This window comes from Amblyomma mixtum, chromosome 1, assembly GCF_055824585.1.
Source record: "Amblyomma mixtum isolate Tamu chromosome 1, ASM5582458v1, whole genome shotgun sequence".
Taxonomy (NCBI): domain Eukaryota; kingdom Metazoa; phylum Arthropoda; class Arachnida; order Ixodida; family Ixodidae; genus Amblyomma; species Amblyomma mixtum.
In genome coordinates this window covers 290,004,398-290,030,528 of record NC_143012.1, presented here as the reverse complement: position 1 = coordinate 290,030,528, position 26,131 = coordinate 290,004,398, and the positions used below count along the sequence as shown (strand labels likewise).

General features: G+C 43.0%; 1 pseudogene across 1 annotated transcript; it reads right to left on the bottom strand.

Moving 5' to 3' along the window:
* Positions 1–1,453: 1,453 nt before the first annotated feature.
* Positions 1,454–25,990, bottom strand: LOC149372006 (cytochrome P450 3A14-like; annotated as a pseudogene). The gene is made up of 14 exons (XR_016286949.1): positions 25,806–25,990; positions 23,406–23,502; positions 22,403–22,455; positions 20,321–20,417; positions 18,242–18,367; positions 13,653–13,893; positions 12,377–12,507; positions 11,164–11,250; positions 10,177–10,246; positions 7,691–7,799; positions 5,930–6,021; positions 4,676–4,816; positions 2,079–2,241; positions 1,454–1,632 (listed from the first exon to the last, which is right to left on the bottom strand). The product of XR_016286949.1 is annotated as a cytochrome P450 3A14-like (transcript).
* Positions 25,991–26,131: the final 141 nt, after the last annotated feature.

Genomic DNA, 26,131 nt, shown 5'->3' with positions numbered 1-26,131 from the left:
CGTGTACTGTGCGATGTCAGTGCACGTTAAAGAACCCCAGGTGGTCGAAATTTCCGGAGCCCTCCACTACGGCGTCTCTCATAGCCTTAGTCGCTTTGGGACGTTAAACCCCATAAAACAAACAAACAAAACAAATTGAAACTCGATTGTACTAAAGGTCAGTCTGCCTCAGACGCTACTTCTGTTTTGCTTGTCGCATTTGAACTCTGTTGTTCGTACACTACATTTCCAGCGAACATTATTTCATGCAGGAGTTTCATTATTATTCCAGGGTGTGAAAGAGCCATCGCAGTTTCTTTTTTGTAGAATGTATAGATTTCTTTTTGACGACACAAAATTCTGTTTTGTATATCCCTGTACTTGATAATTTTAGCTTAGATTAGGTGTGGTCGGTTAGCACTAAAATGATGTGTCAGTGAACACTGAAGATAAAAATATTTATGGGGCATTTTTGTACCACCTGGCATTGATATCACCTAATATATCAGTTTTTGGACGAAATAATTACGATTTCCTAGGTAAGGAAAGAATTTATTGCTTCAAATTACTGAATGTAATTTTTAATAAGTGCGAATGAGAACAGCCCTTCTGAAAGCGTGGTCGAGTTTTAATGCGCAGAGGTACGTGCTTCGATATGACGGAATTGAACATGCCAATAGGCCTCTACATACCATTGGCTCAACGTCGCATGTTATATCAAATATCCATATTTTATGATGATCTCACAATATCCCTCATGTAAATACCCCACATCCGGGACATATCTGGTATTGATAATGAGTAACAATGTTTTAAATAAGATGTAGGTCTTTGAGTTTTGAATGTAGCTGAAGAAACTCTAAACAGCAATCGAGTGCCAAATTTTGTCGGTAACAAAGTAACTCAGCAGGTATGGTTCAGGTGTTTCTCTTCTTTTTTCCCCCATGACTCTTAGAGAAGGCTGGTTAGGATTAGTTGTGAAAATTGTGGATGCACTTTCGAGAAGATTTTGTTCACTTTCGAGCTCACAATCCTGACTTTCAAGCAAAATGCAAAATCACTTTTGGCGCTGAAAGGTAATTTAATATGCGTCGAAGTTATCATTCTGTTTTTATATATTAAGTTCCAAGAAAGTTTTTGACATCAAGAAGACTGTTTCATATAACTTCCTGACAACGATTGTTTAGTGGAGACCACGAATAGCTGTAGAAAATTTCGCTTCCTTATACCCTAAAGGCTTGTGATTTTTAATTTCTTATTGCAGCGCTTTTCAGCACCACGTGTCGAACTAAATAGCTTTGATCAAAGCATTTTAGCACATTCCAGGATCTTGAGAGCCTTAATGTTCCTCCAGTGCAGTGCGGTTAACGGCCAATGATTTCTCTAACACCCATGCATTTATGAAAATGCATAGTATGCGTATAGACGCTGATATTCACCCCTGCTTTCATTAAATGTATGGCTTCAGCAAAGATTCCGGCGGGTGAGACTTTTATTGGCATTCCCAAGCGGATGCGGAACGCTGTACAAAAAAAAAATTATATTTTGTATAACAGCAGGCAACTAGAATTTATATCACAACTTGTGAAATACAATCCAGGGGCCTCTTGCAGGTGCAGAAAGAAAGCAGAACGCTTCCATTTCCATGCTGCCCTGAAAAAGTAAAGACGCAACAAAATTAGACACAATTTTAACAGACACATGTACTAAAAAAGAGTCAAAAACTTATTTACATACCTCTTCAGAGCGTGAATATTCTGTGCATTTTTCAAAGATTTACATTGTAAATAAGCTCTCTTGATATAAAAGTTTATGATAGCATACTTCCACAGCCAACTTAAATTTAGCTTAAAAAAACGTGGTTCTTTAATGGAAAAAGCAGCGGCCTGACGGTACAGTATGCGTGCACACTTTCCAAACAATCTCAGCGTGCACACCGCAATCTTGGGCTCTAGCCGGGAGGCTGTTCGTTCATTTGTATTCACGAAAAGGCTTAGTAGCTTGCCAACAAAACAATTTCATTTTTGTGATGTTCGCCACAGCAATGTACGCTCTTGCAACATTTCTAGGGACTATTAGTGGCAACTGCTTAGTCTTACCTCCTGCGAGTCGCCAAGCTCCAACCGATACTTTTGTAGCAGTCTGGCCAAGGTGTACTTGATTTCAAATACCGCCATCCTTTTTCCGACGCAGTTTCGAGGACCGATACCGAAAGGTGCGTGCGCTATCTTCTTCAAGTCTGTGGCGTTCTCGGCAGAAAATCTGACAAAAGAAAACGATTACTAGAGTACCTTGCGCATTCATCTTTGGATTTCATGAAAAGTTTCCACTTGAAGCCATAGAAAAGATCTGTAAACCATTGCGCACTCAATGTTAAGGAGTTGAGAGTCACGTTACATAATAAGCGCGAAAAAAGCCGGCAGTCATCGAAACCAACGAGAGCATAAGCGATTGTTATTTATTTCTGATACACAAGAAAGCCACTGCGTAATCACCAAAGGTAAGATATGATTGCACCGGCGGGATCCCAACTCACAATTTCCGCATGCTGCGTGCACTCCTCTAAAACTGAGCTACGGTGGCTGAAGTCTTGACAGGAGTGCTCGCTACATGTGCAGCTCCCGAGTCCGGATGCCACTAGCGGCACGTGCTGGCATTTTCTTCATTTTTTTTTGGAAAGGCCGCCGCGATGTGGCCTTTGGAAAGGCCACATCGGACTACAACGCATTTGCGTTGGTCGTTTTGCGAACAGCTCTTGCAGTAAAAAGTAGCCCACCCTTTGTTTTCCTTGGTTCAAATGGGCACTCGTTTTCTTCGCATTGTACTAAATTATGAGATACTACTACACACAGAGCAAGAAGAGAACAGAAAAAATGGTAGGGTTTTAACGTAGTTAAACCGTGTAGACCTGCGGAAACATGCGTTTAGCCTGATTTGCTCATGGTTCTGCTTTGCTTGCTCGTCGGCATGCCTGGCGACGATATTGTCGCGGCTAGACAGTCGGGATGCCCAGGACACGTTTTACTGTGAAGCGCCAGGCAGCAGCGGACTCCCGAGGGCACCACACAGAAGAGACGACGAAAAAGAAGCACTGGCCGCCACCATGGCAAAGGCTAGCCAGAATAGCGGTTAAGGCAGTTCGGCCGGGAGACGGCGCCACGAGAGTGCCCAGGAATGTGGCAATACATAAACACAGATTAAGCTCTGATCGAGGTTATGCTGACCGGATGTGTTCGTGCCGCAGGTGGCAATTGATGAAGATAACGGTGGTGTTCAATGTACAGCGCGAGTGTGTGTTGCAGTTTACCATGAGGCATGATCGGCTTCGATGATAGCATAGCCATGGATAAAACAGTCGCAAAGCTACTCTGTGCTATGCTCATGGTTCGTAAATAGTTCATGTACATAAAAATTTCCTCACTCTAATAAATATCATGTTTAAAAAAAGAAACGATAGCATGGCGCTCTCGTGCACTGTCCAGCGAAGTTGATCTGTTCGCGCCACCACTGGTTCGAATCCCATTTGCGTCAGTATTCCTTTATTTATTCAAGGTCAGGGCTTCACCAATAGCCTGATTATTGCAGCTTTGTTCGTGAAGTAGAGCTTCGAATCAAATTTGAGGATCGCAAAAAGCACAGTATTCAATAGCGAAACAAATATCGATAGGAACAAATAAGTACTTCCGTTCACAAAATGCACAGAGTAAAAGGCAAGTTGCATCTATAGCATACTACAAGAAAGAAGCGTAAAGAGAAATTCACGTTCAGCTGAAGTTCACGTTCAGAGAAGTTCACGTTCGTACATAAATGCTGCTGATCTCTTAAGATGATAACGGCCTAGAGGACGCCGTCATCCTCAGTGCGTTCTTTCATGCTAACACATGTTACTCCGTCAGAGTGAAATCAAACATTATCAGCTTTTTTGGGGGCGTGTATACGTTCCTCTTCTATCAGAGACCACGCACGCTGCAGTCGTACGCTGTAACTTTAATTCACCTCATTTCGTTTGCGACCATAGACGTGTGAAGGACGTTCTCAGGTATACAAGGCCTCAGTTTCATTCAATGTCGTCATCGAAAACTCCGACGTGAACATTCTTAGCACCGACAACGTTGACGATGCAGACCCATGAACCGGTGAGCAGGTTTTGTCGAGAGCTCCCATAATATGCTTAGTAACCTTGCTCTCTAATAAGCGCCGTACCCACTAATATAACCGCGCGCTTTAAGACCAAAGTTACACTATGTGAAAGACTAGTGCGATTTTTCTCGAAATATCACAGCCCGAATAAATTTATAGTCGGCTGGAATCAAGGGATTCTCTTAGACTTTCAACAGACCAAGAGAGTCATTAACCATAGAACCATGGGTACACCCCCCCCCCCCCCCCCCCTTCCAGAACCTAAGAGCGCTTGTGCCGTCCGTCAAAACAGACGCATACATCATAAAGTTTGTACTGCGTATTAGACTGCGAAGCAGGCTTGCTTGTTTTTATAAAACAAAGGAAAACTTGAAAAGAAATTCAGTATTGCACTGCTTTCAAGCTGTCTAATGCCAGAGACAACGCAAGACTAGCCGCAACTACTGTTTACTTCATCATGATTAATTAGCCACGACATAAATACTAATTTATTTTAGGTTCCCAATTATCACGGCTCCCAAAAAGAGGAACGTCGATTGCTCTGACTGACACGTACCTGTCAGGATTGAACTCCTCGGGTTTCGACCAGAATTGGGGTTCCATGTGGAGAAGGTACGGCGAACACATAACGCACGTCCCAGCTTTGAACTTCATTCCGTTGTACTCAAAGTCCAATTTCGCTTGCCGGGAAATGGATCTGAAGCAAGAAAATTAGAATGACGGCCAATTTACGAGTGTGAGTATAACCGGCCGTCGAATATTCATATCCATTAAGCCAATCTTATTCCTACAGTGTTTTCCATCTGCTACGATAAGTATCAACTAGCAAAAAAAAAAATCATGAAAGTGTGCAAGCCACTATTTGTAACGAAGAAAAGTCTCGGAGGACAAAACTCGAAGGAGACACCTGAGCTCCGCCTTAACGGTATGACGCTTTAATGCCCATATATGCGAAATTGGTAAATCTCTACTTTGCATTCCTAGATCCCTGAGAGTCCTCATACCAATCTTGGCACAGTGGGGCAGCGGTTAAGCGATGCGCCACTGTCCTGCGATGGCAGGTGCTGCTACCGGTGGGGCTTGTGCGACCTAGGTTGCCTTTTCCCCTCCAGCCTCTAGCGACCAATCATTAATTTAACTGCCAATTGCCGTGGTGGGCAGTTTGCTCACAATACGATGGGCAGGTTGTCAGAAGGTCACGACCCAAGGTCGGGTGACCTTGCTGGACCCCCTGCCACCTAGTTGTACAACATGAACTGGTGGGCGAGTTGGTCTGACATATCTAGTGAAGAAGCGCAACGACACAGGGCCGAAGGGAAGAAAGGGACGAACACAGCGCTGATCAGAGCTGTGTTCGTCCCTTTCTTCCCTTTGGCCCTGTGCCGTTGCGCTGCTTCACTAGACACCTAGTTCGCCCAAGTAGGTTGGTACTATGGGGATTTTTTTGTGGATTTTTAGAAAGAATAAAATAGCTAACTTTTTTCATTGTGCCAAGCTAATAGTGCATGTTCGTTGTTTCTATATATTTTAATTTCCGTTCGGAACGTTATAATGAGTACAGCACTCAATGTATTACTGATAACTGTTCATAACTGCTTTCTTGACGAAAGTGGATGAGGCAGAAATACTAGTGCCTCTGAAATAAATCTACGGAAGCATTTCTCTTTAAGCGTATTCATTAGTTCCATCTCTACTAGATAAATTGGTATGCATATGTCTTATTTAGTCTGCGTCATGTCTTTTGTTACATGTAGTGGGCACATGTCACAAATGTGGGCACCACGGAAAGTCAGAAATTTGTCATACGTACGATAGCGATGGCGGGTAGATGCGCAGCGTCTCATCCAATACTTGCCCGAGGTACTTCAGTTTCCTGGTCACAGTGTCGTAGTCCAGCGAACTCTAGTTAAACAACACAGAGGCTACTACATAATGCTTCCAGATGGTTGCTTACTCGGCTAGTTGGTTCATTGTAACTTATACAACAGCGTGAATAAAAATTGACCAGGGACGACAATAGAGGCAGAGTGAAAAGAGAGCTTACTTCCAACTGTTTTTTTAGACTGAAGATGCTACGCCTATGTACAGATACGAAGCACATGCAAGAAATGAAAACAAATAAAAAAGAAACACAATCACCATGAATAGCCCAGGTTGATAGCACCAAGGTCCAAATCGCCAACTTAAGATCTCAGCTTTTTTTCGGTCAGTGTAAGTGATGATGTGCTTCATGACCCCGTCGTGCAGGATCAGTCTTAACCGCCTAGGTTATGTCTGTAACACACTAATCTTCACGTCGAGTAACAATCCCGCTCTTTTTTTTACCTCAGGCACACATTGCTTAGTACGAGGCGACGTGTACGTTCTTCTCCGTAATTTAAGGCAGTGCAAGCTAAGCTGGCCCTGATTATCGTCATTTGTATTTTTGTTAGGCTCTTTTAGTCTGGTGTTTATGCATCTGCCTCTGTGCCTCGTATTCTCGTCGGCAAGATAATGGCGTTCGATATACGACACCCTCATCACAAGTAACAAAACCGCTTTCGTGTCGAATCGTGCATGATTTTGTCTCTTTGCTATTGCACGGGTTTCTTTCCTTGCAAAGAATTGATAGTTTTAGCGGGGTCGAAAATACAACATCAACGCCTACGATTTTTCAATGTTCTTCAGGTTGTGCTAAGCCTGAGAAATGTACGGAGTAACAATTACTTTCTTGTGTGCTTTCGAACCTTTAAAATGTTTCTTCTCAGAATTCAGGAATTTTAAATTTTCAAGTATTGAGATTTGAAGCCGACTTTTTAATCGTTGACAACGCCAATGTGGATTTTCATCAAACAGCTGCAAACGTGCTTGACGTATTCAAGCGAAACTTAAATATTTAATGTTGACCCATGTACTGCTTGACAAAAATACTGTTAAGTTGTAAGAGCCAAGAGAGAAGTTTTTTATTGATCACATATGTTCGAGTTATCAGCCACGACCAAAAAAAGCTTTGTTAGCCACTGCACCTGTCCACTCCAAGATCATGAAGCGAAGCGGTGTTAGGTACGTGATTTACAAGCGCTCTTGCAAAATATTACGAACATAAGTTGCGAGAAACCTAGCACTGCAGATTAGATAGCTGTCTGACGCGGGATACCCGGAGCCTATCAGGGCGTTTGCGGCCGAAGGCTTGTTCCAAAAAAAATTAAAAATTCTGGTAATCTTATAAGAAACAGTTGACAGGTCCGAATGCCCGCAAGAAAACACCTCTTATTCCGTATATCCGCCAGACTTCAAACAGCCTGATGAAGATTAGAAAACCCGTAGGCGCTGATGTATTTTTCTCTCTGCTAAGACTAAAAATCGTTTGCAAGAAAACAAACCCTTGCAATAGCAAAGGAAAAAAATCTTACACGATGTGACGCCAAAACCGTTTCGTCACTTGCGACGAGGGTGTCTTATATCGAGTGCAAGATAACGGCCCTTAATATACTTTTGTAATAATACAAAACATCAACACGCAGCAAAATCAGGAGGAACTAAGGAATATGTAATTGCCATGAGTGCAGCATAAAAAATGAGATGAGCTCACTGAATCTGAGATGGCTTCCATGATTTCCCTTCTGACCTTCTCCTGGACATCCGGGTACTTCGCTAAAGTAAATGTCACATAGCTGAGCGCTGTTGACGTGGTCTCGTACCTGAAATATTATGAGCAAAATTCTCATTTTGAGCACAGTTAGCTCATAAATAAAAATATCATGGGAACTATGCCTTATAATCGCAGCGTTTTGGTTCTAACGAATGTTTTCGTTCTTGGAGTCATATGAAAACTCAAAGCACACATATTCATGACGTCACTATGGCACAAGCGAGCAACATTTGGCGTGTGTAGCACAGCACCCAAAAAATCTAGTGGTGGTAGTCGTAATTTACTCCTTAAAGGCAAGGTAAGACTTGCCCATCGACACCTCCATTGCGGGTAATCTGCAATACGTGGGGGACAAAAGTACAGTTCGACGCTTTACGTAGATCGTCCCTGTGGCCTTGCACATGTCCACTGACGCCTGGCACACAAACGTCCACCGGCCGGTAAAAACCGTCAGCTTACCTACTCAGCAATCTGTGGCAATGGCGCTCCTTTTGCTACTTCCACATGTAAGCCAACAAACACAAATTGTTCATTGCATATAGACAAAGAAAATTTCAGTCTCGAAACCAACACCGTACGAAATACCACACCTCCCAACCCACGCACTGATTTGGTATTCACTCGAAATATAACTGCCCTCAAAATAACAATGATGTACTGACATAATTCTCAAATCACGAAGGAGTCGTCATAACCACACAAAATGGAACGGTGATAATTTTAAAACAAGTCATGAATTTGAGTCATCACTGCCTCAACACTGCGCGAAACAAATAGCGATGCTCATTCGACATACCCTTGAGGTAAATATATTGAATCCGATGTTTCTGTCCAAGCTTTATATCCGTCTTTCTATCTTTAGAGCTGCGTTGATCTAGGGGTTAGTGATTAATTACTTCCTTAATAGCAAGAAGTTTACAATGGTGCCTCTCTAGGCGAAATTAACAAGGCACAGAACAGCTTTCATCTTCCTGTTCACAGATGACTTTTTATGACTTTTCTTTTTCAACACTGACTGTTACACAGCTAGAAGGTTTGTATTCTTCTTTTTAATGGTTCCGTTTCAAATGAGTCCTCCTTTCCTAATCTGTCGATAACTTTCATCTAATTTTTAGGTGCAAACTAAAAATTTTCAACCCAGCTCAATAAATTTTTGCTCAATGATTTAAGTTTCAGTCATTTTGATGGTTTCTATTCCTGTTGTACTGCTCGTTGAGTTTTACTGCCCTCTGCAATACGACTGGGTAGTTCTATCCATTGTACCGTTAACTACTTGATCTTGCTTCATTCGAAAACTGAAGGAGGCCCTATGCTATATTCCTGCAAAAAAATCTTGGTCCCCCCCCCCCCTTACATCATCCACGTATCACTCCAATTATGCGCTACTGATATAATCCGACCCTGCGCTCGACATTCGGGCTGCTGACCCCCCGCCCCGCCCCCCCCCCCCCCCCCCCCCCCCCCCGTCTAAAATTATACGGGAACCCAGACGTAGTGTTGGCAATCCGGTCCGATGAAACCCTTATTAAGCAGAGCCTATTACAACCAGTACAAACACATTAACCCGTACGGCCACCGCGGTTGCTCAGTGGTTATGGTGCTCAGTGCTGACCCGAAAGACGCGGGTTCGATCCCGGCCGCGGCAGCCGAATTTGGATGAAGGCGAAATCCTAAAGGTCCGTGTACTCTGCGATGTCAGTGAGAGAACCCCAGGTGGTTAGAAATTTCCAGCGCCCTTCAATAAGGCGTCCATCAAAGCGTGAGTCGCTTTGGGACGTTAAACCCTCATAAACCATAAACCATAAACATTACCAAGTACGAACTTTCGAACTTTAGACTGAAGCGTGCAACGGCAAGTGCAATGACAATCGCACTAAAGAGCGCAGTAGGCATCAAGGCAATAATCAAGCGAAACGATCTGCTGGTACTCCTGCTTCGAGCGCATTTTTAGCTGAATGAATCTGAAAGAAAAAAAAAGGTTCTGCTTTGCTTCACGTCATATGTCATGGTTAGTTTGTACGTGGGATGAAGATACGGAAGCAAAAGAATGAGTAAAGAAGAAAAAGAGCAAGGAAGCAGGCAACAACTTCCATGGCTGTGCACTCCTGCCAAGTGATTTCTGCAAACGTTACAGCGTTCCAATCCTTCCTTTAGCGTACCTGTTCGGATCTTCGTTCTGTGCATCTCCTCTCCGGTAGTGTATCCATTTCATGCAATTATGCAATGTGGCTTTCCACTCTTTTGTTTCTTGTCGTTATTTGCGTTGTATGATCATGGAAGAGAGTTGGGCTAGTTGGTGTGAATTCGTTAGTGACTGCGACATTGCAACTAGCGTGGAAAGCACAAGGACAGCGACAAAAGGAGCCGACGGGACAGCACGCTAGTTGTAACAATCGTTTATCTTTTTTTTACACATACGGTCTTACCCTGAAGCGAAAAGTGTGGCAGCGTTGACCTCCACTTCTTGCTGCGTCATTGCCCTGTGCTTGAAAGCGCCTGAAGGAAAAAAAGTGTAAAAATGAGTTATATTAGAAAAATCAATTGCGAAATAGCTAGCCCAGCAATAGCGCCAAAATAAAACATTTTGTGGACTTAAATCCCAAACCTGCTATCATTAAGATACCACACATGTTTTTAGTTTACAATATTACTGCCAAACTTCACTACACTTCCTTGCTTACCGTACCTAGCGACGTTCATGTGTATTTCCACATGTTTTCACACATGTGAACTAACCTCGAAACATCCGTTGCTTTTGAAGGCAAAAAAAGAATGGCTATTGGACGCACAAGCGGCGTCAGGTATCACTAATGCAGGTTTATTTATATCGCAAACCATTATTTAAATTAAATAATTGGGGAGAACATAAACGAGTGCAATGTGCAGTGTGCTAAAATACCGAGAAAAGCATGATGCTCACAAAACTTATGGTTTTGAGGGTTACAATTATAAACCTTGACTAAAACTGAAATCGAAGACACTTTAAGGCACCTAAAAATTGTCTTAGGCCAAACAAAGGCTCCACAGGGCTCTTGACACAAATTTATCTGAAGCCCTAAATAAATTGGCCATTTTAGTACATTTCGAAAAATAGTGCATAAAATAGACCATTTTAGAAGGTTGATTATGCGGCTTAGTAGTTGCCAGTTTCCTGGCACACTTAATAGTACAGTTATTCAAATTAACTCACAAATTATCCGAGACGAAAGGAAATTGTTCACCAAATGCTGTACGTTAAAACGCGCAACGCTACTCGTGTTACATAACCTGCAGTAAGAGTTCCTGTAATGAGCTGGGGCTGGTGCAGCAAGCATCTTTAGATGGGTGCTACCATGTTCCTGTTAACTCCTTTGGGATCTAAACAATGCAGTAATATCGAGCATAATATAAAAATCATGGTAAAATGTTTTTACCTGCTTTTCCAGTCGTGTCATCCTGTCCACTCCTTGGCCATGGCACTCAGCGTCAAGCAAATTTTGTAGCATGTCTGGTCTCCTTAACTAAAACATATATAATTATAATTTGATGTACAAAGCGCAGTTACTACACTTATCAACAATAAATTCATTACACGTGTAATTTCTATTATCACTACAAAAGTGGATATAACACTTCTAGGTGTGTTCTATAATCTGTAATTTCACAATCAAACATGAGAGAAGCACGTTTCGATTCGTTGTCAGTTCCGAAGGGTACAATCATTCCATGCACCTGCTTGAGCAGCGCAAGCTAAAGTTTTATAGCGGTAGCTGTGTAGACTCGTCGGCGGCGATTCCTACAAAGCTGCATCGCACTGCAAGGTCAACGAGGGTCGTAGCACCCGCATATCCACCATAAAACCCCAACACCCAACTCTGCATTACACACCTAACCTCTACTTTTACACATGTTGACTGCTTATTGCACCCGGCTACTCCAACACTGTTTAAGCCACAGTCCCAAACTAGCCTTGTATAAAGGGATTAAAAATCAATGAATGACCATCAGGCATGGTCAAGCGCGGTCACTCACCCATCTATAAACATGACGCACACCGACCGTGCGCACCTATCCCCAAGCCGAACACCCGCATGCAGTGATCGCAAACGTTGGGACTGCCATCAGCTTTTTGCAGCAGCACAGGTAAGGGGTAAAAGTCTGGGTAATTTTTGTTTTTCGTCGCGCGCAGGAGAGAGTTTCAAGAGCAGCGCGACTGCTTGCTCAGACGGATGAATATTTTTTTGAAGCCAGCCGATTTATGACGACGAAGTACCATGCTCACCTAATAGATAAGTGCGCCGACTGACCTGGTTAAAGCACCAATACTTTTCTGACTGGTTGATTCATTTCCGTACATGATTTGAACCACGCGAAAAATTACAAGGACGAAGCAATAAACACGTACTACTGCTCTCATCCACGTGGTGAGGGTTCCTCAGTTTTTTCTTATGAACGCAAGATCTCGATGATCGCATCGAAATGAAAACCAAAATATGGTCACTAAAAATATACCATTCGAGCCATTCAGTGAATGTTGCGAAAAATCAGTAGCCTTCCTGAGTTCTCAACATCAAAAAACGTGAAATACCTTCTTTGCACCTCATCTCTATTCTGTTTCTCATAGAGGCGTACCGGGTTGTTTCTTACCGAAGGGTTGTTTCTTCTTAGTTCTACTATCTTTGTTGTCTCCTTCATTAGCGCTTCAAATGAAAATTTCCCAATGATAGATGTGAGCCAGTGAAGAGGTCCTGTGAGCCTGCCGAACATGGTTGTGCTTTCTGTAACCAAGGATGTGAGAGATATCAATCGATGGCACCACAGTGACTGTTAGAAGAAAACGAGCTTAAATATGAGCCCATAGTTCCGTTGTTGTCAGACAGCTTCTCAACTTAACAACCGGTTTGGTATTCACGGGAATTCTCTTTCGAGCTCTCAGAAGTAAAAGGCTAAACTGAGAATGGCGCACTGTTTCCTGCTGCACTAAACAACTGATGTTCTCATATTTACTCGATAGCGTTACGAGTTCCATGTGACAAAAATCCCGGCGTCGTGATCGGTGTCGTACCGAAAAATGTGCGAAAAATTGCGGGAGAAGAAATATACGTGGCAGGTGTGTCTTCTTGGGGTTCTCTTAAGTGTCTCTGCTGGCGCACTTACATATCACTGTCGGTGGCGAACGACAATTGGATAGATCGCGAACACGTCTCGATGTCTGCCAGTAAACCTACGTAGTCTTTATTTAAGAGTAAGAGAGCGCGCAATTCAGAAGACAGCCAATCGCAATTATATCCCAAAAGGATCTCATTGTCGCGGATTAACCAGGAAAACACTATACAGCAACAAGTTTACTAAAAAAAATAGGATGCTCTTGACAGGTCAAAAGAATGAGTGCTAGGGCTAGTTGTTATTTTGTCATCAACAAAAATAGCGCTAACTATCTCGAGGGACAAGAGACAGAGGGAAGAAAAACAACTACAAGACGCAGTGCTACAGTAACAACACTTCGTTTTTTTTTTTCATTCAAAAGGGATTCATGTTTACAAGCTCGAATTCATATCAAGAAGAGCAGTCATATCAAATGCATGCAACAGATAAAGATATAGCGCGCGGATAGACGTGGATACTACAGGAAAAAAAAAACGCGTGCACATCATTGCACTGCTTGCAGATAATCCTACAAAAAAATTCATTTTCTATTTAGTAAAGTCACTGAGGGTACACTGCAATGCTTCTGCCAGACTGTTGCCATAACAAACAGTTGTTAAAGGTTCAGATCAACTCGGCGTCCTGTGGTTATCAAGTTCCTTTTACCTGTTTCTTATCCCTAGTGTAATCTTACACTAATTCAGTTTAAAGATGTGAGGTGCTCCTGCGGGATCATAGAAAGGGTAGCATCATGCTGAGAAATGGAAATCCTACTCACGGCCAATTATATGAAACGGCCCAGTCATCAGCCCTCTAAAGGCGTTCTTTGTGACGTCTACAAGAGGGTGCTCCTCTGGTTTTTCGAAAAATCTTTCATCGAGACCAAAAGAACCTCTGGCCATGTAGTCCATTGAGAGCTCCTCGTACCTCGGACGCATGTTGACTTCCGTGCCCGAATCAGCGTGCTTATCAACGAACCTAAGGAGCATGTCTGTTTCTTCTTCAAGACTGTGCATCATCTGAAAAATAAAAAAGCCGGGCTCCAGATTAAGATACTTCGCAATTTAAGAATGTGAATACGCGTCCTACAGGTCCTTTTTTCACGTTCACAAAGTATGTGCTTCGCAATATTCCAGAAAATGATAATCAAATAAGCTACATTTTTACAGTCATACACGGAATGTGGCGCTATGAAAAGAACGGCGTATAAAATTGACAACAAATCGGGAGAAACGTCAGAATAAGATGTGAAAAAAAAAACACATTTTAGCGCAAGGAATAAGGAAGAAATTCCTCTCTACTTGCAGCCATTGCCATCATTATGAAAGCGAAATTTGCTCTTCAAAGCTCTGTATAACTATGACGGACGAATTGCGGAAGGGCTTCCAAATAATTCTGACCATCTGTATTCTTTCAATGCTCCCTGAAATATTAGGGCACAAACGCTCTCGAATTCTGCCTTTAAAAGAAACCGCGATGCGATCATCAACAGAACAGCATATCTGCTGTACAGCCGAAGTGCGTTTCGGATGATTTTCACAGATTTTTTTTTTCGCCGCGCAATATTTCTAACTTAGGCAAAAAACAAGTCGAATGAAAGTCTCGTGTGTGTGATTAGAAGATAGCCTAACTGCGCTTTTATACGCTCATCTCAAAACACCCGGAAAAGTGCTTCTTCATATGTCCTACGCTTTTAAGATGACAAATATCGTGTGTTAAAAGAACGAACTTTACAAGAAAGCGCGAACTAACCAGGTAGTGGGCGAGGTGGCAGCCGCGCTTTTACAGTGATAATCAGCTCTCTTAATTTTACGCAGATCTTGTTCGTGGAGAGGATTCTTTATATCGCAAGGTCTTGCCCATTTCATCGGCTTTTGTTCGGCAGGGGCAAGACATGGCTACGTGTTCCATCTAAAAACGGCGCACAGAAAAACACGCAAAACACAGGGAGAACGGACAGGACAAGAGCGCGTTCATCGACAGGCTATTATGTGACAGACTATTATGCTCGACAGACTATTACCGCAAGTGAATGGCAGCTATGGGAAGTCCATGAACATCTCTAACCATGATACAAAACCCGCTTGCTTCGACTGCGTCGCCTAAATCCGCCAACTTAGCGACAAGCTCTGCTCCGTAGCGTCATCATCAGTGAATATAAGGGCTCTGCCAGCGAGCCCTTCCATCAGTGGGCGTGCTGGCGACAGCGCTGGGGCCGTGGTAATCAAGTGTATGCTTTTTGACCAAGCAGGTTACCTTGATAATGTACATAGAATTAGTTGAGATGGTCGTTTTTTGTAGCTGCTTCATCACTCCTACTGCCGAGGTCACGGTTTCGCGTTTGTCTTTGTGTGCTCTGAATTAGCGCACTACCTAATAGCCTTGTCTTGAGCGGTGATGTCAACAGTGATCCTGGCTCACATAGATCCAAGAACGTAACCCAAATTAATAATTAAACCAGTTGACTACCCAATGAGGCTTCTACCCCTACTCACTCGGGTACTAGTTATGATAGCAGCAGCAACAACGATACCTCGGTCGTGCCCTCTGTGGCTGATATGCTCGCCCAGTTGTTTACGTCACAAAAAAAATGGCACGTGACATTGCTGAAGTTACATGATTTTACCATTGTGCAACCAGTACTCTGTCACTCTCGAATGCGCGTTGTTGACGTGACGTACTATCAGCTGGAACGCACGCCTGTTAGCGACAAGAACAAGGATATATGATGCAAAAGTCAAGGCAACAGGACAGAGCGCCGACTTTTGTTGCAACTGCAAAGTATATCTCTCCCTTACAAAGTAAAAAAGCTTCTTCAGAGTTATCTATACTTCAAGATAAGAAATTTTTCGTTCACTTCTTTGTTGTGAGTTGGGGTAGCCAAAGCGATCCCTTCAGCATTTTACACCCACTGAGCCCTGATGTCCGATTTTGACAGCATACCTGTAAGTTAGTTAATGCTCGCACCAAGCGCTTTAAATTTTTACTACTTGGTTATGGGTCCTTTGACACTGTAAAAACACGGAGCAAACAAATCTGCGACCAAAATAAGAAATCCAGGGCCGAAAGGTTATTCAGTTCTATAGCCTGAGCGTTTGTACGGATCAGCAGAATTTTCGTCCCTCTATTCTTATCCTTATTTATGAGGGGGGGAAGTGGATCGGCACGTCGACTCTTGCTGTTAGTGGATGTGACGTAGTGGAAGCTCGTGAATTGTTGGCCATATCTTTATCGTCCGGATTAAGACAAGTCGTACAGGACTACAAACGGTGAAAGCGCGATTTTATATTTGGTCTTTATCGGGGTTTTCGACTTCAAAATGACGTTAGGACTTGTCGGATCATAAAGCAGTCATGGTTTCAGTTCCCTGTCGGCTTCTCTAAACACACATTTATTACCGACAATGTGTCCATTATTTATGTACTAGGTGACTCATTTGACAGATTTGAACTACTTACCGACTGCAGTTGTCTGTTATTGGTGTATTAGGTGACTCATTTGACAGATCTGAACAACTTAGCGACTGCAGGGGTTTTAATATTTTATTGCGTTATTGAAAATACGATTCAGGAATGCATATAGCATTATGTCCAAAAGAAAAAAAAGAAAAAATGTTAATATCATATGAATTACGAGGGACTTGCTGCATTTGTCTCGCCGTGTCAACAGACTCTGTCGTTTGCAGCAATTCGGCGAGCCAATGAAGACGGTCAAATTATTAACGCAAAGAGAAATTTTGAATCAAGACTAACTCCGCTAAAGATTTCTGTTTTCGTGTCGCATTGCAGAACTTCATAAAAAGTAACCATCGCAAATATTAAAATCTATTTTTCCTTTCTATTAAATAGTAAAGAATCAACCTCAAATATTAAAATCTATTTAGAATAAATATCTGGCGTCATTACAATAAAGGTTTCTCGCCCTCACCTTTATGCATTATCTCTAACCACAGTTTCGACGTGCCGGTACGCCGAATGCTTTAAGCACATATTCACGCTGATTCACTCCCCGCGCCTCAGATGTTTAAGCAACTATGTCAATTTTTCTGAACCATTCTCAGCAATGCGCCAACGAATTGCATTACCCGGACACAAGTCGTTCATTCACAGTCTGTGAGAGCATCCTAGCTCCTTCGAAGAGGCACAAGCAGCATCGCATTAAGCAATGTCTTGAAAAGCTTACTGTTTGACACATCGTTTAATTGACGCTCCTTCATCAGAAGACAGCTGCATTACCGCACTGTCACTGACACTAATCACAGAATAATGTGATTATACAGCACCAAAGCAAATAACTGAGCAAGTTGGTAAACAATCATTGTGAATAACACAAGTGCTGCAAGCACATATATAGCATTTTCTGAGTACCTATTTGGATAGGGAGACAGGCGTGGACACCACCAGTACAGAACATTTTAGTCTTTCTGTTCTCCCCTCCTCCTACCCATTCCTTTTTTGAACGCATTGGAAATATACAACACACAGAATAGACCATTTTGTAACGTGCGCTATTTTCTGCGACGTCGTTTGTTTTAACATACACTGCATTACTGCTGCATAAGTGTTTCAATCCATACATTTGCACACTCGTGGCGCGCCTGCCCGGATGCACAGCAACGAGAAACCGGCCTTTTTGTGTTACTTGTGGAAAGCCGAATGGAAGATGAGACGCGTAGGTCTGCTGCCCACGTTTATTGCGAGCGGTCATAGATTCCGCCATAGGATACAGGTCCATGAAGCACAGTAAACCCCAGTTTAACTGAACAAAAAGTTGTTATAGGGTTACATTGTTGTAGTCTTAAAGTAAGGGTTCACTTTGAGGTAGATCAGGGAGAGCGAGAATTGTGTTAGATTACTCAAGGTAAAAACCTATAAGCGCTAGTCATAGAAATTTAAAATTTCACCCATAATATTGTCAAAACTGATCTCCAAAAGTTGGAGTTATATTATAGGTGTCAGCGATGGAGCCGTAGGAAAGAGCTGAAAAGGGTAAAGTCGCCGAACACGGAGCATTTTTAATTAATGTGCAAGTGAGCAAGCGGCCCCATGTCAGTGCGAATCAGAGCGCGATGCTATCATGCGCAATATTTCTTTCTCACAATTATAACATGCAATGCCTAGTAATGTAATCCCTAATAATGCTCTTAGTAATGCCTAGTATTTTCACAGTATATGCTGAACGGGTGCCCCTAATGCAGAAAAAAAATGTAACTAATTCTAAGCAGTAGGACCATTCAACATGAACATCAAAAGATTAATACTTTAAATGTGAAACAAATAAAAAACCGTAAATTTCATTTAAATTTACACGAAATTTACCCTCAACATGTTGCATCGCAAATGTCAATTTTCCACGTGATAATTTTACCTGCTTTAGTTTTGCAGCAGAGAAGCTGTGGGCCACGACGCTTCGAATTCTTTTCCACTCGGGAGAACTTTCGTGCATCACTGACCGCCCCAGGACAGCATGCTTCTGGTCTGTGATCATAAGAAACTGCAGAAAGTGAATTTCTTAGCTTATACTCAGAAGACCTCTTTTGCAGTTATCGCGCACAGGGAGGAAGTTTCGATAATATTTACGGATTTCATGTAGTGTTTAACGACCCGTAGACGCATGTTGGTCATGAGCAACGCTGTAGTGGAGGGCTCTGGGTTAATTTTCAGTCTCCTGGTGATCACAGCGCACTGACATCGCATAGCACACGGACATTTTTTTCTGCCATAATCGAATGCACCAGCATCGGCCGGTATTTTTACAGCAGCCAAATGGAAAAATTACCGTTTACTGTGCAATGTATACCCGATCAACTTTAGTGGCCCGTGTACTATGCGATGTCGGGGAACATTAACGAACCCTTGGTGGTCGAATTTTCCGGAGCCCTTCACTACGCGTCCCTTATAGTCTAAGTCGCCTTGAAACGTTAAACCACCATAAACCTAAATTATCTGTTCAACAGTACTAATACGGATGAAGTTCTCCTCACTTAAAGTAAGGTTGCCTCTCTCCATCGGTCAAATGTATAAGCTGCTGCGATTTGTTGAAGCTTCAGTTTGACGTCTAGCCGGCACTTCCGGCAAATATTTCTTTGATCCGCCGTCTTTAAAAGAGACTTGGCGGTCCTATCCTAAATAGGCACAGTCAGTAAGAATTTCTCTTTAAAAAAAAAACTCACAGCACGTTTACGACACTGCAATTCATTATTGCAAGGCAGCGGTTATCATTAATGTCTAAAGTTGAATGAGATTTTTGTTGTTATTTGCGCGTTATTTATGTTAATTCTCATATCCAAGCCTGAATCGTGCCGGTACTAGAATTGCGCTTCTGCACGGGTAGAGCGTTACAAGCGGCAGTCATGAAGTTTTGTATACATACCGCGAGTTTTTACCGCTGCGCTGTAATTACGCGTGACCGAGTATAGTAATCGTACCGTTTTCATCCGTTCCTTGATTCCTTCATTCATGGTTCGGCCCAGCTGTTCATACGCTGTATGGCTGCTGTCGTGCCTATCCTTATAAATACTTGAAACTCGCACAGAGATCGGACATAGCGTCACAAGAAGCATTTCAAAGCTATTGGCGGAGTCTTACGGCGACCGCTCGCCCCACGCGTTGACAACGAAAGTTGCGCAATGCGTGAAGCACGCCTTGCGTGCGCGGGACGGTCACGTGGTCTCATACACCATCAACACCGACGCCCACCAGGTAAACGGGCCATACACAGCTGTGCTGTGAAAAAAAAAAATCATAGCATGTGCCCTCTGTTGCGAGACAGAAAACAACTAGAACCAGGAATTCTTGAGGGCTTAGTTGATATATGGTTGCAGTTATGAAAATCACAAATTTCGGCACACAAAACCGTAAAACTCAGCCTGATGCGTTCAGTAAAAAAGAAGAGGAAGAAGCGCTGGCCCCTGATTTGTTGTGCGTTTATGACACGTCCATCCCTGCCAGCGTGGTTCGATATAGTTTTTTGAGACATGGGAAGTATACTAGAGTCCATGCGAACGTGTTTGCGCTCTATGCTGTACTTACGAGCCTTAGGCGATTCGCAAATGACGCCAGTATATACTCCGTGGAGCGCAGTTCCAGTAATCTAGACACCTACGTGGACGTCTGCGCAAGCCGTCTGCGCAACGCAGTCTCGATACATGGCGCCAGATGGCATTCTCGAGCAACGTAGATTTTCTCCTCTGTTTCTAATCGCCGTTCCTAGCGCTATTTTGGTCATAAATAAATGCAGTTAATAAATGTACGCGCAATTTTACATGCTTTTCTAAAAGCCCAATATTTGCGCGAACCTATTTCTGTATCAGAAAAACGCGGTGTTTTCGAATGGTATTCAGATAATTCGAGTTTTTTGGTCCCGTTTAAGCTGTGAGCATTTCAATACAAAACTATCTTCTAGTTTGTTGAAAAATATCATGATTGATTATTGCGCCATACTTACACCACGATCTATGAAGTTCTGGAAGTTTCGAACGAAAACGAACTCGATGAAATTCAGGTCCTTAAGAGCGATGAAGGGCACGTCACCATTGTAGAACCTGGGAGGGACTTGTTGGTGAGAAAATTAATGGGTCTTTCCAGCAAAGCAAGTAAGTAAAATCTACATGCCACTCTTCGGTAAACCGTGCATAGTTGAGAACCAGTTGCTTACGATGTTGAATGCTGTCTCTTTCAGTGAAAACTTAGCTTGACACATGACATGCGCAGCCGCATTAACTTACATTTTTGGCAATCAAAGATTAATTCTTTCGTCGAATGTAGAATTTTATTTTTAGGAAAAAATGCGCCATTGAAACTTTACAAACAGGATGGTATGCATCACTTAAATGTTTAAAGAGCCACTTACCACTCTCTAGTCGTAAATATTTTCTACCCCTGTGATTTTCAGGCATCGTCGCCGGAATGAGCGGCAAAAGATTTTTTTCAAACACTCATTAATAGCGAAGCTACAACCATCGCAATTAAACTACTTCGTCTTGGTCGTTTCCTTCCGTTCCCTCTCCGACATTTTTCTTTCTCCCTACGTTAGGGGGAGGCTTGGAGTACGATGGAGTACGGCACACCTCTACGTTATAGTCCCGCTTTGGAAAGAACCTTTTCTTTTTTTTCTTTTTTTGCTGCGTGGGAGATCTCTGCGCCGGCGAGAGGGGGGAGGGAGGGGGGAGGGGGTAGAGGCTTTTCGCAATGTTTCGTTGCGCTTCTGTTCTTCCTTCCTCACCCCAGTTGTTTTTTTTTTTCTTGTAGATACGGCTCAGGGCAGAATCTTTTGGCAATTTGTACCGAATCGTGGTTCGACTCTAGTCGCTGCGTGCGCATTCAACGACAAAACAGTGCTGAGCCGTTTTCTCCGCACACTGAACGAGCGAGAAAGACGATCAGCTCGACCACCCCAACATGTTAGCGAGCGCATCCTTCCGAACAGACTCACCATCGTTTTACAATCGGAGGGTCGGGAGTCCCTTTCGTTCGAAACGCACGGTGACACTCAGAATTGGTAACCGTTCAGCATTTCTAGGAAAGGACGTGAGCACTTCTCATTGTTTGTTTGTCTGTTTGTTTCTTATGCGCATTTTTTCTTCTCTCTGTTTCTATGTGCGCGGCTTTCAACAGAGGCGAGAAAAAACAGGGCAGCGGCAGTGTATAGCTAGAAATCTAGCCAGAAGCACCGTGTGTGCGAAGCGGTTGAGTGGTCGAAAGAGGGGAAGGCTTTACAACACGGCAAAGCGCACAGAACACGCTGAAGCATGCATGAACTCGGGCAAGAAACTCCCAAGCTTGTTTTTTTTGGGATTGTATGCGTCTGCGAAAGCAAAGAACCGACGGAAAGCACGCGCAACGAGCAGACGGCTCGACGAGTCCGCTACGCCCGCCCTTCACGCGTCAGTGACAAGAACGGACCAATGGAATGCCTTTCGCTAAGGTTTGGAGTATGATGTCTTCTGCAAGGCTCAGGATGCCAACGTATAGAACGATGAGTTTCGCATCTCGAAGGGAAGAACAAACGGGCTTTTATTTGAATTTTCGCTGCTCTTCGAGAAGCATATGACTTCAGTATTTTGCAGGGGTTATTTTTGATGCTTCATATGTGGATTGGGCTTCTTTGTTTAAAATGTCCAGACTTTGGTCAGCGGCTCCTGAATTACATGCACACGCTTACGCGATAGTCGTTTTTGTTTTTTTACTATGGCACTTATTATGCTAAAACTGGCTCCTCAACGGCCTAATGAGCTTTTGCTGTGTTTTTTTCTTCCCGCTTTAAAAAATATACCACCCTATCACTCGAAATGGGACTGTAATCAAACAAAACTTACGTTATAAGGCATTATGATTTCTTGCAAGATAATTGTTTCGTAGAACAAACAAAAAGGCTGCTCAAAGCTTTCACAAAAAATCGTCTAGCATGAGTATGAGTATGTCGAAAGACGTGCTAATGACTGCATCGGTAATAAAGTAATATAGATTTCAACGGCATTTTTTTTTTCACATTAAGTTACCAGATCAAGAAACTGGGCAAAACCGTCACCCGAAAATGTCGCCATATTCTTGGAACCACTTGTCCAGCACCTTGTACGGCTCCTGTTGCGAGAACCGAAAAGAGACAGGAAAGAGTTTCGTTTGAGAGAGCAAGGTAGCCGAAGTTTTTTACGTGATTTTAGTTCTGAAATAGCGTTTCTACTAACACTGTGTCCTTTTTTAATTATAAATGCGTGGTTGTCAATTCTCTTCCTACTACTTACTGGTAAACTAGAGTGGCACCTCACTCTGCCATTCTTTCGATCCGCAAAGAATTACCCCGGCCATGGTCGTTTAGCGGGGCTCAGTAACCTGGCGCTTTAGCTGGCTCCATCCCTGAGGATAAAAGCGCAAAAGACGGGGATGAAAGAGGGAGGAGCACAGGACGAGTGCTGTTCCTTTCTCTTCCATCCTCGTCTTTTGAACTCTTACTCTCAAGAATGTATTACCACCTCGACCGTTAAGCTATTGCAATGGCTCCATTCTTTTCTACCGAGCTCGCTCGGCTATTCTCCCGCGCTGCGAAGCTGCATGCTTTATGGGTTTCAAAGTTTATGGATTTCATTATAACTTTTTTGCCTTATGTCTTCACATGCTTTTCTAATTTTACTAAAACATCTAGAACTAGAAATAATCATCACCTAAACATCGTGCCTTAATTTTCCCATACAGAAATATTAAATGCAGTTTCTTTGTGCGCATAATCAAATACTACAATTTCGGCCTGGTCCTATTTGTTCTCTTTTTTAAACTTATCTTTAAGTGTAATGAATAGTTTAGTTTAAGCATCGTTTTGAATTTGGTTTGCATTGTTCATATCTCTCCATTATCTGCCATTGTACTGTGCCTGGTTGTTAGACACTATGCTTATCGCATGCACTCCTGCAATACCCCAAGATGGCTACAGTATGTACAAATAAATAAACATAAATATTATGTGCTGCATCCAAAAAGAAAGTAAAAAAACACAGCCTTGCTTCCTGACGAACTTCTTTTTCAGGATCAATGCTTACCATAGAATGGTACTCTCGTATGTTTCCCCATATCAGGTTTGGCTTCGGACCAGGGATACCCAGATTCTTGAAATACGAAAAGTGTTGCCACCGCCATCTTGAAGAAAAGGGAATGCAGTCGTCCAACATATTCTTGAAACTTGTGTAAAAGCAAGAGGAACTGCAGTAGAAAAACTTCTTTTTCGTTAATCCTTTGAAAGACTGTCACTTCCGTGTATGGCAGAAGGAAACAAGAAAAGATATCAGCTGCTCCAAGGGGTCGAGCACCGCAAGGCGCCGCTTCATCAAGGATTTGTTAGAAGAGCCATGATAACATAACGCGTCGACACACCAATATTCGGCACGATTTAACCTGCCAAGCTAAGAGAGAGTCAAAATTTTCATAACACTAGGGTCAGTTCACTGAAATTACTGCATCACCTTTGCTCCGTCAAAAAAAAAAAATAAGAAGGAAACTTCATCTGGCTATTTATGCCTCTCTAGCTATTAGCTGTACAGTGAGCAGCTCACATCTTGCAAGTTCTGCATCAGCGGAACACACAGCAGGAATCAGAAGAGAAGTTTGTTGGTGACAGGAGGTTATAGACCCAGAAAGTAATGCCAGAAATCGTTTAACCCCTCTGCATCGCGCTCTGCATGCACTGATAAATGGCAGGTCAGGAACAAGCAAGACAAATAGCGAAAAATGCTGCTGACTTTCTAGGAACCTTCATACCCGAAATGTTTATCTTCTTTGACTTTTGCAGCTTTTCTGTTCATTCCGTAGAGACACTACCAGGCCTTGTTTCTTAAGCTAATCTTGCGTGCTTGAACATCTGCTCGCACATAAAAATTGAGTGGGGAGATTTCAGTCTTGTTGTAACAGAGGGCGGATTCATATAAAATGATCACTTATTCCACTGGACTACCCACATTCTATGCATGCGTTACCAGACATAACGGTCTGGTAACGCATGCACCTAAATACTGTATTTCAGGGCAGCCAGCCACTAATTTCTAAAATTTGGTTTCTTTTTCAGGTAAAGCGACGCTTTCTGCAGGCATAGTAATACCAGTGTTGGTGGGTGTAAAGAAATATCGAATCATGCTAACTAATGAAGTTATTAACTCAGTTGAAATATTTAACTACCACCGATAGGCGCCCGATTGTAATTAGCGACTTGTAGCCGCAAATAATAGCTATATCAATTCATAAATTTTGAGAACATGATCACCGTCGCTGCGGAGGTTCGACAACTTTAGGCCATTTCTCGCGCGATTCGAAAACCTCGTGCCTACGGGGAGCGCAAAAGCGACGTCAATCAAATCGCGACGTTCCGTGATGCACGTGCCACGTGACATTCTCTGGCCCGCCCACGCTGGAGCAGCGAAGCGGCAAGGAACGGGGAGCACTGCAGCGTGAGCAGGAAGAGAATGTCACCTGGCACCTGTGTCCCAGAGCGTAGTGATTTGATTGACGCCGCTTTGCGCTGCTTGCAGGTGCGTGGTTCCCGAATGGCACGAGAAAAGGCCAAAATTCGCTGTGCCGCAGCAGCGAGGGTGACCGCGTTTTTTTCTTCTATTGTGACAGCGTGCCCGCTGTCATAAATTATTATTTACAGATAAAGATACACACCGGACTCTCTAAAGAAGTCCAGTAACGTCCAGTGGTACGGTCCAGTGATCCAGTCTTTCAAATTTTAAAACTGACATGGCCATTACTAACGGCCGGCTAAAAGTTGCTAGTTGCATTCAGGCGCCTGTCGGTTGTAATTAAAAAGTAAACGATTGCAAATTGGTTAATCACTATACTAGTTAATTTGATTCGCCAGCAGCGGTATTACTATGCCACCAAAAGCTTCTCGTAAACACTATAGCCAAACGGGCGAGTTGGTGGTACATATTGAAGGCCAACAGCGCAACGACGCAAAGTAGAAGAAAACTCTACTGTCTCTTAAGCACAGAGACCCTATTTTTAAGAATTATGGATAACTTTATTGAATCACCACGTATATTTTGCAGAAAAAATTTGCCACGACAAAAGAACAATCAGTTAGGCTTCCATCACACTCCTTGTCACCTAACAGAATGCCGTGTTTTTTCAAAGCGCAAGCCATTCCTGCCCAGGGCTTAAGCCCTTCGTAAATCTTTTCCTCGGTGCCGTGCACTTCCTTCCGCACAATAGTACGTTCGGGCGTGTGGCCACTAAAGCACCTAAAAGTCCGGTCATCATTGCGCTGTCGGCCAGCTTACTTTTGTAGCATTTGGAAGCTGGGGACCACTGCCGAATACCAAAGCAAACGTTACCAAGCAGTGAAAAAATTACGATATGTTTTCTTTGAATACGTGCTTCCTTCTGCGGCAGTGAAAAAAAAACAACTTTAGACAACTTGCTTGGGCTTAAGACGGTCAATTACTTACATGAGCACGGCAAGAAACGGAGTTGCAATTATGACAAATATTGCAGCGGTCAGCAGCATGTTGTTCTCCGTGTGCTTCAAGGTGCAGGGACGATGTGATTCTATCTCGTGTTTGCCAGTCACTTCGACGTAGGCATCAAGTGACGCCAGTTGGGCAGCGACCAGCTTCCGCGATACTCTTTGGCAAGTGTTTGCCTTCTCTCCCAAAAAGCGTGATAACAGCGATTGCTTGCAGCCTCTGCCAAAGCAAAGCAATCACAAAAAACAGAATTTATCCGTATGGCTTCTTGGCGGGTAATGGCCGAGCTCCAGACAGATACAGAGAGA